Source organism: Tasmannia lanceolata, unplaced genomic scaffold (assembly GCF_043159265.1).
Source record: "Tasmannia lanceolata isolate RefF3 unplaced genomic scaffold, GAP_Taslan_0.1 ptg000020l, whole genome shotgun sequence".
In the NCBI taxonomy this organism is placed as follows: Eukaryota; Viridiplantae; Streptophyta; class Magnoliopsida; order Canellales; family Winteraceae; genus Tasmannia; species Tasmannia lanceolata.
The window spans coordinates 19,463,618-19,481,408 of record NW_027518697.1 but is presented as its reverse complement, the minus strand read 5'-3'; the positions used below and the strand labels follow the sequence as shown (position 1 = coordinate 19,481,408).

The window sequence follows — 17,791 nt, the reverse complement described above, 5'->3', positions numbered from 1 at the left end:
CGTTAACACAACCAAGTTTTGACAATTGCACAAATTCGACAAACCATTGACCATTAAAAGATCTGACAAATGCAGCCCACTAAAACTGTCGTAACTCTTTAACCGCTTGGCCAAATTCAACGTACAAACATGCGTTGGAAAGATCTTTTATAGGGCTACAACTTTGTAGTTCTCCATTGTTTGTAAATCTGTGATTTAGAGGTTCGAATTTGTGTTGCAAACAAAAGGACAGCAACATTAAACTGGAAATGCCTAAAGGTGTGCCGCAACCATTTTGGACTTAACTTTTTAACCGCTCGCTGTCTGATCTAGCACGAATACTCGTTGGAAACGGCACGAAAATATCTACGACTTTGTAGTTAACCATTTCCCACGATTCTGTTGTTTAGAGGTCGAAAAATCTGTTTAAAGTCTAACAGCTAGCACTATGACGGGAATAATATTGGCACCCCCATGTTTTCTTTTGATAGTTCTTATTTTTTTAGTGATTAAAAGACGGTGAATATGAAAAATGGCTTGAATGGGCCTGAGATTAGATTCAAATGGGATGTTTGAAAAAGGGGTTGTTTTTATCTACTTGGCAAGGTGGGGTATGGATATTGGGTTCTTGAGATTGAGTGGGGGCTGTTGTTATCAAATTGGAGTGGGGGCTGTTGTTATCAATTGAAAGATGGAGGTTTTGTAAGCCAAATTAAATGGGTTTTGATAATTCATGTAAAATTCAAGTTTTCTTTCTTGTAAATGTTCAAAATTTTTAATGAATTGTTTTCCCAAAAGAAATCTAAATTCCCTAACAAGCCAATGATTTCAACATCCCATTGCAAATAGGTTCTAATGACCCTGACACATTAATTATATTTAGCATAAGTGAGAACATGACCAAGGCCAAACTAGTACAAAATTAAACATGACATCAACCAAAATATACGCAAAACAACACTCAATCCTACAAATATAGAAAAGAAAATAAAATTCCAAAAGACATACCTTTTTGTAGACGATATTCCATGCAAACTTATGGAGAAGAGGGATTTGGTCTAGAGAGAGGGCTTGAATTTTCTAAGAGAGGGGTTCTCTCCTCTTTTCTTTTTTTTCCTCCTTTTCTTTGGTGAGATGAGAGGGTATTTATAGGAGAATGGGATAGGAGGTTAGGTGAGGTTAGGTGAGGTTAGGTAAGGTTAGGTGAGGTTAGGTGATGTTAGGTGAGGTTAGGTGAGGTTAGGTGAGGTTTGGATGGTTATGATGGGAGGAGAGGTTAGGTGAGGTTAGGTGAGGTTTGAATGGTTAGGATGAGAGGAGAGGTTAGGTGGTTTTGGATGGTTAGACCCAGGTCATGATCTGCCATTGATCTAACGATTTACGGAAATCGGGTCTCGGAATGGAATCAGGGTCCGGGCTATGAAGTGACCCTAGCTTATTTTGTCCCGATTGATGATCCGTAAAGTCAGATCAAGATATTAATGACCTAAAACATATAAATCAATGATAGAGGGGGTTCTCACATGGATTTAACACACTAATTTATTTGTTGATTAAAACAAAACAAAATGGGGTGTCTACAGATGCCCCTCTTTGGTAGAGATGACGTAGTCATTGAATACCAAAGTTAAAAATGACAGAACCATTTTGCGTAGTTTTAATCGACAAAGGACTCTCTAGACACAACGCACCTTAACATAATGCAAAACCTTAGATGAAACCCTAGAACTTGAATAATAATAAAAACTCGATGCGGCGCCGTTCACAAACGGGCAATTAGAGAATGAGATATCATTTTCGAATGGATTCTGAAGGGAAAGGACAAAGATCGCTCTCAAACAGTTTTTAGAAGGAGATGAGACGCCGCTCACAAGCGGGTTCAACGAGGATAAGAAGCATTCCCAAATGGACTTGGATAATGAGGCACCGTTCACAAACGGCCTCAAGGAGGATAGAAAACCATTCACAAATGGACTCGAGAAAAGAGGCACCGTTCACAAACGGGCTCAAGGAGAAGACAAGACCATTCACAAATGGACTCGAGAAATGAGGCACCGTTCACAAACGGGCTCAAGGAGGACGATACCATTCACAAATGGATTCGAGAAAAGAGGCACCGTTCACAAACGGGCTCAAGGAGAAGACAAGACCATTCACAAATGGACTCGAGAAATGAGGCACCGTTCACAAACGGGCTCAAGGAGGACGATACCATTCACAAATGGATTCGAGAAAAGAGGCACCATTCACAAACGGGCTCAAGGATAAGACAAGACCATTCACAAATGGACTCGAGAAATGAGGCACCATTCACAAACAGGCTCAAGGAGAAGACGAGACCATTCACAAATGGATTCGAGAAATGAGGCACCGTTCACAAACGGGCTCAAGGAGAAGACAAGACCATTCACAAATGGACTCGAGAAATGAGGCACCGTTCACAAACGGGCTCAAAGAGGACACGAGACCATTCACAAATGGACTCAGAAAATGAGGCACCGTTCACAAACGGGCTCAAGGAGAAGATGAGACCATTCACAAATGGACTCAGAGAATGAGACACCTGTTCACAAACGGGTTCGAAGAGAAGACGAGACCATTCACAAATGGACTCGAGAAATGAGGCACCGTTCACAAACGGGCTCGAAGAATTTAGGGATTTTTTTATGAACTTGAATTTGACGTAGGAATGGATTTTTATTTTTATTTTTTAATTAAGGATTTGGATTTGATAAATTTTTTTATTTTTGGAAAATGAGGTACCGTCCGCAAACGGGCTCAAGGAGAAGATGAGACCATTCACAAATGGCCTCGAGAAAAGAGGCACCGTTCACAAACGGGCTCAAAGAGGACATGAGACCATTCACAAATGGACTCAGAGAATGAGAAACATGTTCACAAACGGGTTCAAGGAGAAGACGAGACCATCCCCAAATGGCCTCGAGAAAAGAGGCACCGTTCACAAACGGGCTCAAAGAGGGCATGAGATTTTTCATGAACTTGAATTTGACGTAAGATTGGGTTTGTTTGAATCGGGGATTGGTTTTGATGAATTTTTTATTTTTGGGAAATGAGGTACCGTCCGCAAACGGGCTCAAGGAGAAGACGAGACCATTCACAAACGGCCTCGAAAAATGAGGCACCTTTCACAGAAGGGCTCAAAGAGGACATGAGATTTTTCATGAACTTGAATTTGACGTAAGATTGGATTTGTTTGAATCGGGGATTGGATTTGATGAATTTTTATTTTTGGGAAATGAGGTACCGTCCGCAAACGGGCTCAAGGAGAAGACGAGACCATTCACAAATGGGCTCGAGAAATGAGGCACCGTTCACAAACGGGCTCGACGACACAAGATAGCTTTGATTGATGAATTCAACAATGAAAAATTTAGAGATTTTTATGAATTTGAATTTGACGTAGGATTGGATTTTTTGAATTGGGGATTGGATTTGATGAATTTTTGATTTTTTGAGAAATGAGGCACCGTCCACAAACGGGCTCAAGGAGGACATGAGACCATTCATAAATGAACTCAGAAAATGAGGCACCGTTCACAAATGGGCTCAAGGAGAAGACGAAACCATTCACAAATGGACTCGAGAGATGAGGCACCGTTCACAAACGGGCTCAAGGAGAAGACGAGGCCATTTGCAAATGGGCTCGAGAAAAGAGGTACCGTTCACAAACGGGCTCGAAGAATTTAGAGATTTTCCATGAACTTGAATTTGACGTAAGATTGGATTTGATGAATTTTTTATTTTTTTGAACTCAATGAAATCGGGGATATTATGGATCGTGCCCGACAAAGATGTTGGAAACTAGGACTTTGACGAATGATGAAACGGCAAACCTTTGGAACGAAGAACCATTACTAGCAAGAATGGATTAGGAACATTTTTATGAAACTTCAACAAGATTTTTCTCAAAGAGACTGCTGGTCTTGTCTTCTGGGGATTTTGATAACTGAAACCTTGAACAAGACATTTGAGATTGGTAATTTAGAACAACGACTCTCTTGGATATTAACATGGAAAAGCGGGATCTGCTTCTTGACAGGTGTTTAGATAAACATTTCTTGACCAGGATAACTAACCGGAAGGGAATTATGAATTTGAATGGTTCATCTTTCTGAGAAATTGGCTCAACCACCATTGCATCTGAGGTTCTTCCAAGCTTAAGGTGCCTTCCTGGGGTATGATCTTTTTACGGAAGCTGGGCTTTCTGATGTTTCTACTTCTGAATTTTTCTGAGCTGATCTTCTTTGAAATGAAGTTGTTTGACTAAATTCTCGAGCTCTTTCAGGTATAATTGCAGGGAGCTGCCTAGGCCTGGCCTCCTTCACCAAGACAGTTACATCATTTGGACATAGGAACGACAATTGACTCTTTCTAAAGAGAAAACTTAGATGAAAGGCACTACTCAAAGGATTGAGCAGCCCTGAAGGAGTGAACTTAGAATAATAAAGATTGACTGACTATACTGACAAACATAGTGATGCTTCTGACTTAGTTAATGTTTTGTTTGGTAAGTCTATCCTTTCAAGGAATAGTTTTTCAATTGGTAAACACCGGACTTCTTCCTCGAACCAGTAATGCCTCAAGAATTTAATTACGACCCCTAAGATTGCTTAGCTTCAATGCCCCCAGTTTTGAGGATATCACTTGAATTTGCTTGAACTTCAGTTGATCTTCAGTCTTGATACCGGCTGTTGCCTTCTTATACTGATTCTCTTACCGTGACCAAGTCACCTCTTCAGGGTTTTTAACTTGGCGGACCGCGCTAGCCTTAACTTTTGCCTGAACCACCTTTCTAGGTTTTCGATCCAGCAGGCTATCCCCTTAGCTTTTGCCTAAGCCGCCCTTTCGGGTTTTCAACTTAGCAGGGGAATGATCTTAAATTTTGCCTAGACCGCCCTTTCAGGTTTTCAGTCTAGCAGATCTTCAAACTCCGTTATTTTTCTTATTCATCATCATTTCATTTTTTTATTGTATCTCAGGACCTAGCTCATTAGTTCTGAACACCAGAAGGACTTTTATAGGTAGGATAGGGCTTTTCAAAGAATGGCTTAAGGCTCAACAAAGATTTCGACCGAACCTGTGAACAGGTCGCCTACATATCCCAAGGTAGGAATCAGGTCGTGTGTAGTTCAGGGCGAATGCCCCTAGTTTGAAGATAAATTGTTTGATTTTTTTTTCTTTTTTCTTTTCTTTCTGGAACAATTAACTTCTCTTCTTTTGGAACTTGTCCCTCTCTTTTTTTTTTTTGAAAGGATTGAATTTCTTTTCCTTTTTGAATCGACCGAACTCGGTTCAACCGAGTTGCCTACGTACCCCAGTATAGGGATCAGGTCTCGCGTAGTTCGGGGGAATGCCCCAAGTTTGATGGGTTTTCAAGAAAATTTGATTTAGGCTCGAAGGGTTTGCAAATCGGTATTCTTTTGACATTGGGTTTTGATTTTGGGATTTAATCGGCCAAAGGAGGCCTTTCGATGTTCAGATTGGGAATCGATCTAGGTTACTAGAGTCCCTCTAGTACTGATTATTTTTTTTTTTCTCTTTTGTTTTTTTTTTTTCGCGGAGTTTGACGGCATTTCCAGGTAAGAGATAATGGATCTTCTTCTTTCAAGATTCTAATACGTGCTTTTGACTTTCATAGAGCGAAACTTGTTCTTTGACATCCTCCATCTATGGATTCGTACTCTCGATATCTGATGATCACTTTTCATTGTTTGCTCTTGAACTTTTCATCTTGAATTTGTTGGCTTTATGAATTTGAGAACCAAGGTCATTGATTGGAAATATGAAAGTTGTTTCCACTCTATGCCCCTTGTATAGCATATATCTTCTCACTTTCTTCATTTTCTTTGAGCTTTCCATCTATGTCTTGCCCCTGGTATCGGTTGTAGCTTTTCTAGACAATCTTCTTATTCTTGAAATAATTTTATCAATTCTTCACACTCTTTAGAGGGTAATGTATTTTCAATCGGCATTCACTGAATCAAAGTTTCAGTGCCAGTGTTTATCATTTCAATTTCATCTTTGAAAGGTTGGGATTGGCGCTCCTCCTCTCGTTCAAGTAATTGCTGTGACTCAAGTGGAGTTTCGTCAATTTTGTCCTCATTTGAGGAGGGAGTCTTATTTTAAGATCAGAAGCACACTTAAGAACAGACACAAGTGAACTTTTTGGAACTGACTGAAATTTTATTTAAAGAAAAGCTATTACATCAGACGACCTATCCTGAACATGCTCACGATTCACAACTCTAAATAAGAAAGAGAAACAGAAGATAACTTGCCTGGACTAGGCATTGACCTTTAACTGTAAGACCGGACTCAACAATTATACTGACCATGATGACTGACTCAACATAAAATAGTAAGTGACTAAAACTTTAACTGCTGCAACTGTTTGGCGTTGAAGGCTCGGCGAAGGCTGGTTCGTTCTGAACATCATCATGGCTGATACTTTCAATTTTGGACAATGATGACTGATTCGCATAGGGAAATGCCCCTAGCTCAATGATTCTGAGAGTGAACTCTGAAGGACTTAGCAAAATAATCTTGAAAAAGGTAGCCCCTAGAGGAGGAACAGACCAGGGGTACAAGCAAGATTGGATTATCTGGACCAGGCATGATCAGATCATGAGAACGCATAATCGAAAGATTGTGAGATTCTGCATCTGCCAGTTAGGGGATGGCATGAAGATACGATCGAATCGTATGACAGAAGAACGAAAGGCATACGATCGAAAGATTAGATGAGATAGCATAAGATTGCTTTCAACGGATAGATCATGAATGACTAATCCTATGAGATTTTTGGAAATGATGGGATTTATATCCTAATCCAAAGGGAAATTTTTTTTTTTTTTTCACATTTTATCAGTGTTACCTGAAGGCATCAACCCTAATCCTAATCTATCGGAGTGGAGAGAGAATCTCGACTCATGCCTTTGTTCGTGTATCTAAGGACCGATCGTAGCCATTGGAAGATGGACTACGGCCTAATCTAGACACAAATAGGTAGAATATCCTAAACTAGGCTCACACACGTGATGCACATGTGTTCGTATATTACATGCATGTGTGGGTTAATCTAGGGGTAAGGCCAAGAGTTCCCTTAGCGCGAATCCATGTTCGATATACTGTACCAGTGTCCGGCGTATCAGTACGTGAACAAGGGATCCGTTTACGTACCATAAAGGTACTAGGCTAAGGGTGGAATGCTTCTCTAGCACAGAGGCACCAGGTGATGAAATCCCAGTCAACCATGCTAGATAACACTCCGGGTTCCTAAAATAGGACGTGTGTGCACGTGAGATGCAAGGGTTTAGATGCAAGTGATGTAAGTGTGTGCAATAAGTTCGCGCGATCTATGATGCCTTCAGGTTTTGTTAGATTAAGTTTGAGTAAAATGTGATGAGAAAATAAAACAAGACAAACTAATCTGACAAGTATACAAGAGATAGAGTTCTTATGAGCCAGTTAAATTAAATTCAAATGAATTATCTTTTGGAATTTTAATGAAGTTAGGTGATCCCCAGCAGAGTCGCCAGACTGTGGTACCCTGATCCCGCGAGAGGGGTGTGGGGCGCGAGCCGCCGCTCTCTCTCTCTTGGTCTCTCGTATCCACGCGATTGGCGTGTGCATTTTATTATTGATTTGAATTAATCTTTCCTGTGAACTTGGGATCACTAAGGCAATCCGAATTCCACACGAAAGAGACTGACAGAGTCGCCACCTAGATGTGGGATCTAGGACCCGTAATTAACCAGAAATCTAGACTCGCTACCTGGTTACGAGAATGGAAGGTATGGGGAGTTATCCACCACATGCACCATTCTTGCCCGATAATCGGTCTTCGATTCCAAAAGCTAACTCTTTTAAATTTATTTTAAATGGCTCATTCAACTCTATGTTAATGTGCGAACTAAGTGACATGCATCCTATGATCTAATTTCAATGTGAATCCTAAATGTGTATCTTGATTTATTAATTTGTCTGGATTCAATCTAAGTGAAAGTTCTCCTAAAATTCTAATTTCATGGAAAGTCCTAAGTGATTTGATTAAGCATTTACAAGAAAATTAATATACAAAACACCACAATTTGTTGTGGTGCCGACTCGCGGGTGGTATGCCATCAGACATCCAAGCTGCCTACGTACCCAAGCCTCACTGGGATCAGAGTCGACGTAGTTCGGTGCACCTAAGCTAAGCTACTTATGCCTAACTCAACTAGGACACCGACCTAGACGGGATTGACTGTTTCAACAGTTTTAGGAGAAGTTATTTAATTCAAGTTGAGGATTTTATTATCTTAAGATTTCATCTAAGATGCTATATGATTCTCATCTAAATGCAAATGGTCCCTTAGACTAATGCAGGTTTGCCTACATCCTAGTTTACTAGGCTTGTCCTAGGGAAAGATTGGGTGACTAGTGTAACTAGACCTATGGCACGGTTGCTATACATAGCAAACGTCCGTGATGAGGCTGGACTCCTAACTCTAGGACTCCCTAAAACCTAAGACTCCCTAAAACTTAGGACACGACACGACACCGGTGTTCCTAAATTGGGCTCTAAGGGTCCTTACGACGGAAACCGTAATCCAACGGTTCCGAGAGACACGAGGTGAATCGATTTCAGTTCTTGAGGTTAGTGAAAAAAGGGATGGAAGAGATGATGAAATAGTGTGAGGGAATGAGAAAGATAGAGAAAGGTGCGACTGAACTTGGGAGTGCCAAATTGCCTACGTACCCCGCGATGGGGATCAAGCCACACGTAGTTCCGCTGGCGAGGTTGCTTGGATTTTGGAAGACAGAATTGGTATTTGTATCAGGAATCGGGTTTGTATTTGAGCATTGGACTTGAGATTCAGAAACATTGATTTATCAATGGGATTTTGGAATTGGGAATTTGCATCAAAGAATTGAGCATATAGGAATCATCAAGGGTTTGAATTTTGGGAATTCAAAATGGGCGGGCTTATGAGATTCGGCCAAATGGATTCAGACATGCGACTCAGATTGTGTTGGGATATGACTTGGTTAGGCAAAAGGGAGGAAGTTCTATTAGGTGTAAACGGGCATTAGTAGAATAGGGGAATGACTCGGTTGTGACATGGAAGGCCGCCACTTGGTCGAATGCGACTCGGTTGCATTGGGATGGGTTGATTAAGGAATTGGATTGAGTCAACTAAGGGGAGAGTCCAATCGGTTAAAGAGGTTGAGCATACTCGACTAGAGAGTTGGGTCAACTCGACTAGGGAGGTTGGCTAGAGTTGACTCAGTTGAGCTGGGTTGGGATCCCACTTGGTTGGATTGTATTGGGGCGATTTGACTTAAGCTGCAGGTGGCCTGGCTGGGTTAGATTTAATGTAACCAGATTTATGGATAAATGGTGTGCCTCAGTGAGTGGACAAAGGTATGGCTTGGGTTGATGTGACTCGGTTATAGGGTTTAAGGCTTATGGGTATGGGGTTTAGTGAGTTGGGTCTAAGTTAGGAGCAAACCCGAGACTAGCCATGGTCTAACCAGGAGGAAGCAGGGTACAAACCAGGGTGCGGACCAGGGTGCACCAGGGTGCGAACCAGCAGGGAACCAGGGTGCGAACCAGCAGGGGAACCAGGGTGCAACCAGCAGGGAACCTGGGTGCAACCAGCAGCGAACCTGGGTGCAACCAGGGTCTAACCAGAGTGCGAACCAGCAGGGAACCAGGGTGCGAACCAGTATCGAACCTGGGTGCAACCAGCAACGAACCTGGGTGCAACCAGGGTCTAACCAGAGGCTAACCAGGGGGAACCAGGGTGTGAACCAGGGTACGAACCAGAGTACAACCAGGGGCTGGCCAGGGTGCGAACCAGGGTGCGAATTAGTAGGGAACCAGAGTGCGAACCAGCAGGGAACCAGGGTGCGAACCAGCAGGGAACCAGGGTGCAACCAGTATCGAACCTGGGTGCAACCAGTATCGAACCTGGGTGCAACCAGCAGCGAACCTGGGTGCAACCAGGAGCTAACCAGAGGCTAACCAGGGGGAACCAGGGTGTGAACCATTAGGGAAAAATAAAAATGAAGATCAGATGGGTTAAGAGAAGAGGGAAACATGTATAACTTCAAAGTCTACCATCAAGAAGAATATGAGTAAAGATTGATCCTAGATGCTTCCTAACATGGTTTTTCTTTTAAAGTAAAAGATATGCATGAAAACAGACCCTACATAAAATTGAAATAAATGCCTACCTCTTTGAAAACCCACTTTGTGTTTGATTTTTCTTTGATGTTAATTCCTTGAAGATGATTCCTTGCTTGATAATGACCGCTTTTGATATATATCACCCAACGTATAAAATCACCCGATCCGGCAAGGATGGCCGATCCCTTGAAGAGATGAGGGAGAGGGATGAGTTTTCTAAGAGAGGGGTTCTTTTTTTTCTTCTCTTCTTCCTTCTCCTCCTTTGGATGGTGGGATGAGAGGGTATTTATAGGAGAATGGGATAGGAGGTTAGGTGAGGTTAGGTGAGGTTAGGTAAGGTTAGGTGAGGTTAGGTGGTTAGGTGAGGTTAGGTGAGGTTAGGTGAGATTTGGATGGTTAGGATGAGAGGAGAGGTTAGGTGAGGTTAGGTGAGGTTTGGATGGTTAGGATGAGAGGAGAGGTTAGGTGATTTTGGATGGTTAGACCTAGGTCGAGATCTGCCATTGATCTAACGATTTACGGAAATCGGGTCTCGGAATGGAATCAGGGTCCGGGCTATGAAGTGACCCTAGCTTATTTTGTCCCGATTGATGATCCGTAAAGTCAGATCAAGATATTAATGACCTAAAACATATAAATCAATGATAGAGGGGGTTCTCACATGGATTTAACACACTAAATTCACCAATCAGGGTATTTTTCAATTTTTCGGGTCTAATCATCTCACCAGGTACATCTCTTTATCATTTTGTTTTTTTCAAAAAATTTGAGGATGCATACTTTACCAATGAAATTCTACGGATCAATATATTAGGTTATTGTTGGTTAAAGTAAGGCAAAATGTGGGTGTCTACAGCATCATAAACCCTCGCCTTATCGTCCGCAGACAAATGGAGCGGTAGAAGCTGCAAACAAAAATGTCAAGAATATCATTAGAAAAATGTCAGAAACTTATAAAGATTGGTCGAATAAGTTACCATACGCCTTGTGGGCTTACAGAACATCAATTAGGGCTTCAACTGGGGCAACCCCTTACTCTCTTGTTTACGGGATGGAAGCAGTGCTACCTGTTGAGATCCGTGTACCTTCGCTCCGAGTATTGACTGAAGTCAAGTTGCCAGAAAATGAATGGGCAGATGCCAGGTATAAAGAGTTGAACATGCTAGACGAGAAGAGATTAAAGGCGCTTTACCATGTGCAAGGTTATCAGCGCAGAATAGCCCGTGCTTTTAATAAAAAGGTTAAGGTCAGAGATTTAGAAGAAGGCAATCTTGTTCTAAAAGAGAATCGAGCACCAATGTTTGACCCAAGGGGCAAGTTCAAACCAAATTGGTCAGGACCATACATTGTGGACCAAATCTTACCCGGAAAAGCCGTCAAGCTCCGTAATTTAAATGGAGAAATATTGCCAGAACCAACAAATCTTGATCAACTCAAGAGGTTCTATGCTTGAACATCAGAAGGCCGTCCTTTGGCCGAATAAATCCCAAATTCATAACCAAAAATCAAAAAATTTATAACCTTTTGCAAACCCTTTTGAGCCTAAATAAAATTTTCCTTCAAATCCCAATATACTAGAGGCATTCGCCCTGAACTACGCATGACCTGATTCCTACACTGGGATACGTAGGCAACCTGTTCATAGGTTCGGTCGAGACCCTTGCAAAACCTTAAGCCATTCTTTGAAAAGCCCTACCTCACCTATAAAGTCCTTTTGGTGTTCAAGTAAAAAGAAAAGAAGATAAAAAAAAAGAATAAAAGAAAAAGAAAAGAAATGGAGCTCGAAGATCCGCTAGATTGAAAAACCTGAAAAGGCGATCTAGGCAAAATTTAGGATCATTCCCCTGCTAAGTTGAAAACCTGAAAGGGCGGCTTAGACAAAAGTTAAGGGGGTGGCCCGCTGAGTCGAAAACCTGAAAAGGCGATTCAGGCAAAAGTTAAGGCCGAGCGGTCCACCAAGTTGAAAATCCAAAAAAGGAAGACTTGGTCGTGGTAAGATTGGATTCACGCCAAAAGAATTACATCGGTCTCTGAACTCGCGGTAGGTCGGGCGAAGCTAATACACAATGATTCTCGAAACTAGGGGCATTAATTTTGAAGCAATCTGAAAGTTGATAGAAAGATATATGAGGTATCACTGTATTAAAAATAAGTGAAGATGTTTATCAATGGAGAAACGTTCTTTAAAAGAGGCTAGTCTAACCCAAAAGAAAATACTGATAAGTCAGAAGCATCACGAGATTACTAGAGTAATCTTTCTTATTTTGTGTTTTTATTACAAGTGTCTGTAGTTCTATTTAAAAAAAAAATATTTTTATTTTTAGAATTGTTGTAGGGTGCAATCACTCTGAAGGCAGGTTCATTAACAGGTTCCGAGAACCTGGGAAAAGGCGAGACTGCCACGAATGGCGAAAAAATCTCTGCAAAATGATCTCTGGTCAATGAATAGAAGAAGGTTGAATGCCTCAAATTGGGGCAGGTTGCTAATAAAGTGGCATCTCATATTCAAGCCTTGAAAGTCCTTTGCTGCATGGTGGTATTGAATCATTTGCTTCCAAAGTTGTTAATTGGAGATTTCAGTCCCCTTTCTCTGATAATCTCTGTTAAAACTCAAATTATCTCTGAATTCATTTGAAAGTGATCTTTTCTCTTTGAACATCATATAAATGTGATGTCTCATTCTTTGGCATTCGTATAAATACGATATTCCATTATCTCTGAGTTATCTTTGAGCATCATATGAATATGATGTCTCATTTTCTTGAAATCCATCATTTCATTCTCCCGGAGTCCATTTGAAAATGGTCTTTTCTCTTTGAACATCATATAGATATGATGTCTCATTCCTTGGAATTCGTATAAATACGATATTCCATTGTCCTTGAGTTATCTTTGAGCATCATATAAATAGGGTGTCTCATTTTCTTGAAATCTGTATAAATACATCATTTCATTCTCCCTGTAATATCCGAAAGACATATTTTAAAATCAGAGAAAAAAAAATTAACCTTTTTTGGAGGCCTCTCTCTCTCTCTCTCCCTTCTTTCCTTGGTCATCAATGATGGCTGGTCATGGTCATCTACGGTGGTTGTTCATGGTCATCCATGGTGGCTACCAATACCACACATGTTTAAATTTTAGTCATTTGTGATGGCTATTAAAAATGTATTTTTATCTCAAATAGTATTCCTATATGTAGCTATAAATATGGCTTGTATTCTGAAAAACAAAAGGAGAAGAGGGAGGGAGAGAAAAAAAGAAGAACCAAGGTGGCTCATCTAATAAAAATTATTCTTCCAATCACTCCCTCTATCAACAGTGAGAGAAACAAAAATAAAAAAGAAAAAAGAAAGAGAAAGCGAAAGACGGCGGAGCGGATCGGTGGCGGCGGGATTTTTTGTTTTCAGATTTGTTTTTTTGACTCTTGGATTGGGCGGAGATCTTCACCACAGGTAGGTACACTGTTCCGATTTTTTCCGAATTTTTCCGAAAATCGTGTTTTAAAAATAGAAAACTCTTCAAAAACATCTTTTTGACGAAGAAAAATAAATTATATACTAAATAGATTCCAAAATTAATGAAATTTCGTGGGAAAATAATATGGTACTGATTCATTTTACCATGAATTTGTAAAGATTTTTGGAGTTTATTTGGTATATTATTTAATGCTTTCTTCGAAAATAATCAGATTTTGTGAGAATTTGTAATAACATCAGATCACCATTAAAATTCTCCCCATTTTTGCATTATACTTAAATTTCATCTTTCTTGTTTCTGTAAAATTTTCAAATGATTTGGATCTTGTTTTATATGGGATGTAGTGTTAACTTATAATCTGGTCTGAAACTTGACAAATTCGAAATTGGTGGTAAATAATCTTTAAAATTCATGAAATTCCTAACCTTTTTGGAGGCCTCTCTCTCTCTCTCTCCCTTCTTTCCTTGGTCATCAATGATGGCTGGTCATGGTCATCTATGGTGGTTGGTCATGGTCATCCATGGTGGCTACCAATACCACACATGTTTAAATTTTAGTCATTTGTGATGGCTATTAAAAATGTATTTTTATCTCAAATAGTATTCCTATATGTAGCTATAAATATGGCTTGTATTCTGAAAAACAAAAGGAGAAGAGGGAGGGAGAGAAAAAAAGAAGAACCAAGGTGGCTCATCTAATAAAAATTCTTCTTCCAATCACTCCCTCTATCAACAGTGAGAGAAACAAAAATAAAAAAGAAAAAAGAAAGAGAAAGCGAAAGACGGCGGAGCGGATCGGTGGCGGCGGGATTTTTTGTTTTCAGATTTGTTTTTTTGACTCTTGGATTGGGCGGAGATCTTCACCACAGGTAGGTACACTGTTCCGATTTTTTCCGAATTTTTCCGAAAATCGTGTTTTAAAAATAGAAAACTCTTCAAAAACATCTTTTTGACGAAGAAAAATAAATTATATACTAAATAGATTCCAAAATTAATGAAATTTCGTGGGAAAATAATATGGTACTGATTCATTTTACCATGAATTTGTAAAGATTTTTGGAGTTTATTTGGTATATTATTTAATGCTTTCTTCGAAAATAATCAGATTTTGTGAGAATTTGTAATAACATCAGATCACCATTAAAATTCTCCCCATTTTCGCATTATACTTAAATTTCATCTTTCTTGTTTCTGTAAAATTTTCAAATGATTTGGATCTTGTTTTATATGGGATGTAGTGTTAACTTATAATCTGGTCTGAAACTTGACAAATTCGAAATTGGTGGTAAATAATCTTTAAAATTCATGAAATTCTTAACCTTTTTGGAGGCCTCTCTCTCTCTCTCTCTCCCTTCTTTCCTTGGTCATCAATGATGGCTGGTCATGGTCATCTATGGTGGTTGGTCATGGTCATCCATGGTGGCTACCAATACCACACATGTTTAAATTTTAGTCATTTGTGATGGCTATTAAAAATGTATTTTTATCTCAAATAGTATTCCTATATGTAGCTATAAATATGGCTTGTATTCTGAAAAACAAAAGGAGAAGAGGGAGGGAGAGAAAAAAAGAAGAACCAAGGTGGCTCATCTAATAAAAATTCTTCTTCCAATCACTCCCTCAATCAACAGTGAGAGAAACAAAAATAAAAAAGAAAAAAGAAAGAGAAAGCGAAAGACGGCGGAGCGGATCGGTGGCGGCGGGATTTTTTGTTTTCAGATTTGTTTTTTTGACTCTTGGATTGGGCGGAGATCTTCACCACAGGTAGCTACACTGTTCCGATTTTTTCCGAAAATCTTGTTTTAAAAATAGAAAACTCTTCAAAAACATCTTTTTGACGAAGAAAAATAAATTATATACTAAATAGATTCCAAAATTAATGAAATTTCGTGGGAAAATAATATGGTACTGATTCATTTTACCATGAATTTGTAAAGATTTTTGGAGTTTATTTGGTATATTATTTAATGCTTTCTTCGAAACTAATCAGATTTTGTGAGAATTTGTAATAACATCAGATCACCATTAAAATTCTCCCCATTTTCGCATTATACTTAAATTTCATCTTTCTTGTTTCTGTAAAATTTTCAAATGATTTGGATCTTGTTTTATATGGGATGTAGTGTTAACTTATAATCTGGTCTGAAACTTGACAAATTCGAAATTGGTGGTAAATAATCTTTAAAATTCATGAAATTCTTACAGCATGCTACTTTTATTCATATCTTATTTCTGTAGAAATTTCATGGAATTTAAATTTCTATTTCTTGTAGTTTCTCTGTTAATTTTGCAATCTGGTCATTTAATTGTTAAATCAAGATTAAATATGAATTTAACGTAAAAATCTGCAAAACTCATCCAGTAAGCTACATACATTCCCATCTTGCTGCTGTAGAAATTTCAACTCATTTCGAATTCGTTTGCAATAATTTCACTTGTAAAATCACTCATATGCTTAAAATTGATAAAATCCATTGAAAATTCGAAATTAATTAAAAATCATTGTGAAAATTTCCAAAGAACCTTAAATTCTGTCACATGTTTACTCCTTAATCTATTGAAACAGAAATTTTAGGATCTTTAGATTTCCCTTAAAAAATGGCCAGTGCATCCATAATCGTATCCCAATTGCAACCGATTTTTGACAATTTGAATATTTAAGCTATAGCATGCTATTGGCTCCGAGGTTACTGTCCACGGAAATCCTGAGATTTGCCAGGAAATAAAATGCTATAACCTAAGTACTAAATTGCACAAGGAAAGAACGCTCGATTCCCTCCCTTGGATGCCATTCTGGGCCGAAATTGGTGAACCCTAGAACCGTTGGTATTCCTTAAATGTCCAGAAAATGAAAATCCTCAAAATCTGAAATTCGTTAACTCCAAGAACTGAAATCGATTCATCTTGTGTCTCTCGGAACTGTTGGATCACGGTTTCTGTCATAAGAACCATTAGAGCCCAATTTAGGAACACCGGTGTCGTGCCGTGTCCTAGGTTTTAGGGAGTCCTAGAGTTAGGAGTCAAGCCTCATCACGGACGCTTGCTATGAATAGCAACCGTGCCATAAGTCTAGTTACACTAGTCGCCCAATCCTTCCTTAAGACAAGCCCAGTAAACTAGGATGTAGGCTAACATGCATTAGTCTAAGGAACAACTTGCATTTAGATAAGATTCATATAGCATCTTAGATGAAATCCTAGGATAATAAAATCTTCAACTTGAATTAAATAACTTCTCCTAAAACTGTTGAAACAGTCAATCCCGTCTAGGTCGGTGTCTTAGTTGAGTTAGGCATAAGTAGCTTAGCTTAGGTTCACCGAACTACGTCGACTCTGATCCCAGTGAGGCTTGGGTACGTAGGCAGCTTGGATGTCTGATGACATACCATCCGGGAGTCGGCACCACAACAAATTGTGGTGTTTTGTATATTAATTTTCTTATAAATGCTTAATCAAATCATTTAGGACTTTCCTTGAAATTAGAATTCTAGGAGAACTTTCACTTAGAATGAATCCAGACAAATTAATAAATCAAGATACACATCTAGGATTCACATTGAAATTAGATCATAGGATGCATGTCACTTAGTTCGCACTTTAACATAGAGTTGAATGAGCCATTTAAAATAAATTTAAAAGAGTTAGCTTTTGGAATCGAAGACCGATTATCGGGCAGGAATGGTGCATGTGGTGGATAACTCCCCATACCTTCCATTCTCGTAACCAGGTAGCGAGTCTAGATTTCTGGTTAATTACGGGTCCTAGATCCCACATCTAGGTGGCGACTCTGTCAGTCTCTTTCGTGTGGAATTCGGATTGCCTTAGTGATTCCAAGTTCACAGGAAAGACGAATCAATAATAAAATGCACACGCCAATCGCGTGGGTACGGGAGACCAAGAGGAGAGAGCGCGGCGGCTCGTGCCCCACCCCTCTCGCGGGATCGGGTACCACAGTTTGGCGACTCTGCTGGGGACCACCTAACTTCATTAAAATTTCAAAAGATAATTCATTTGAATTTAATTTAATTGGCTCATAAAAACTCTATACTTGTTAGATTAGTTTGTCTTGTTTTATTTTCTCATCACACTTTACTCAAACTTAATCTAACAAAACCTGAAGGCATCATAGATTGCGCAAACAT

The 17,791-nt window shown here is 39.5% G+C and overlaps 1 long non-coding RNA gene across 1 annotated transcript; it reads right to left on the bottom strand.

The window, feature by feature from the left end:
* Positions 1–6,216: 6,216 nt before the first annotated feature.
* On the bottom strand, positions 6,217–11,022 carry LOC143855195 (uncharacterized). The gene is made up of 2 exons (XR_013237725.1): positions 9,539–11,022; positions 6,217–6,602 (listed from the first exon to the last, which is right to left on the bottom strand). It is a non-coding gene; the product is annotated as an uncharacterized LOC143855195 (long non-coding RNA).
* Between the last annotated feature and the right edge of the window lie 6,769 nt (positions 11,023–17,791).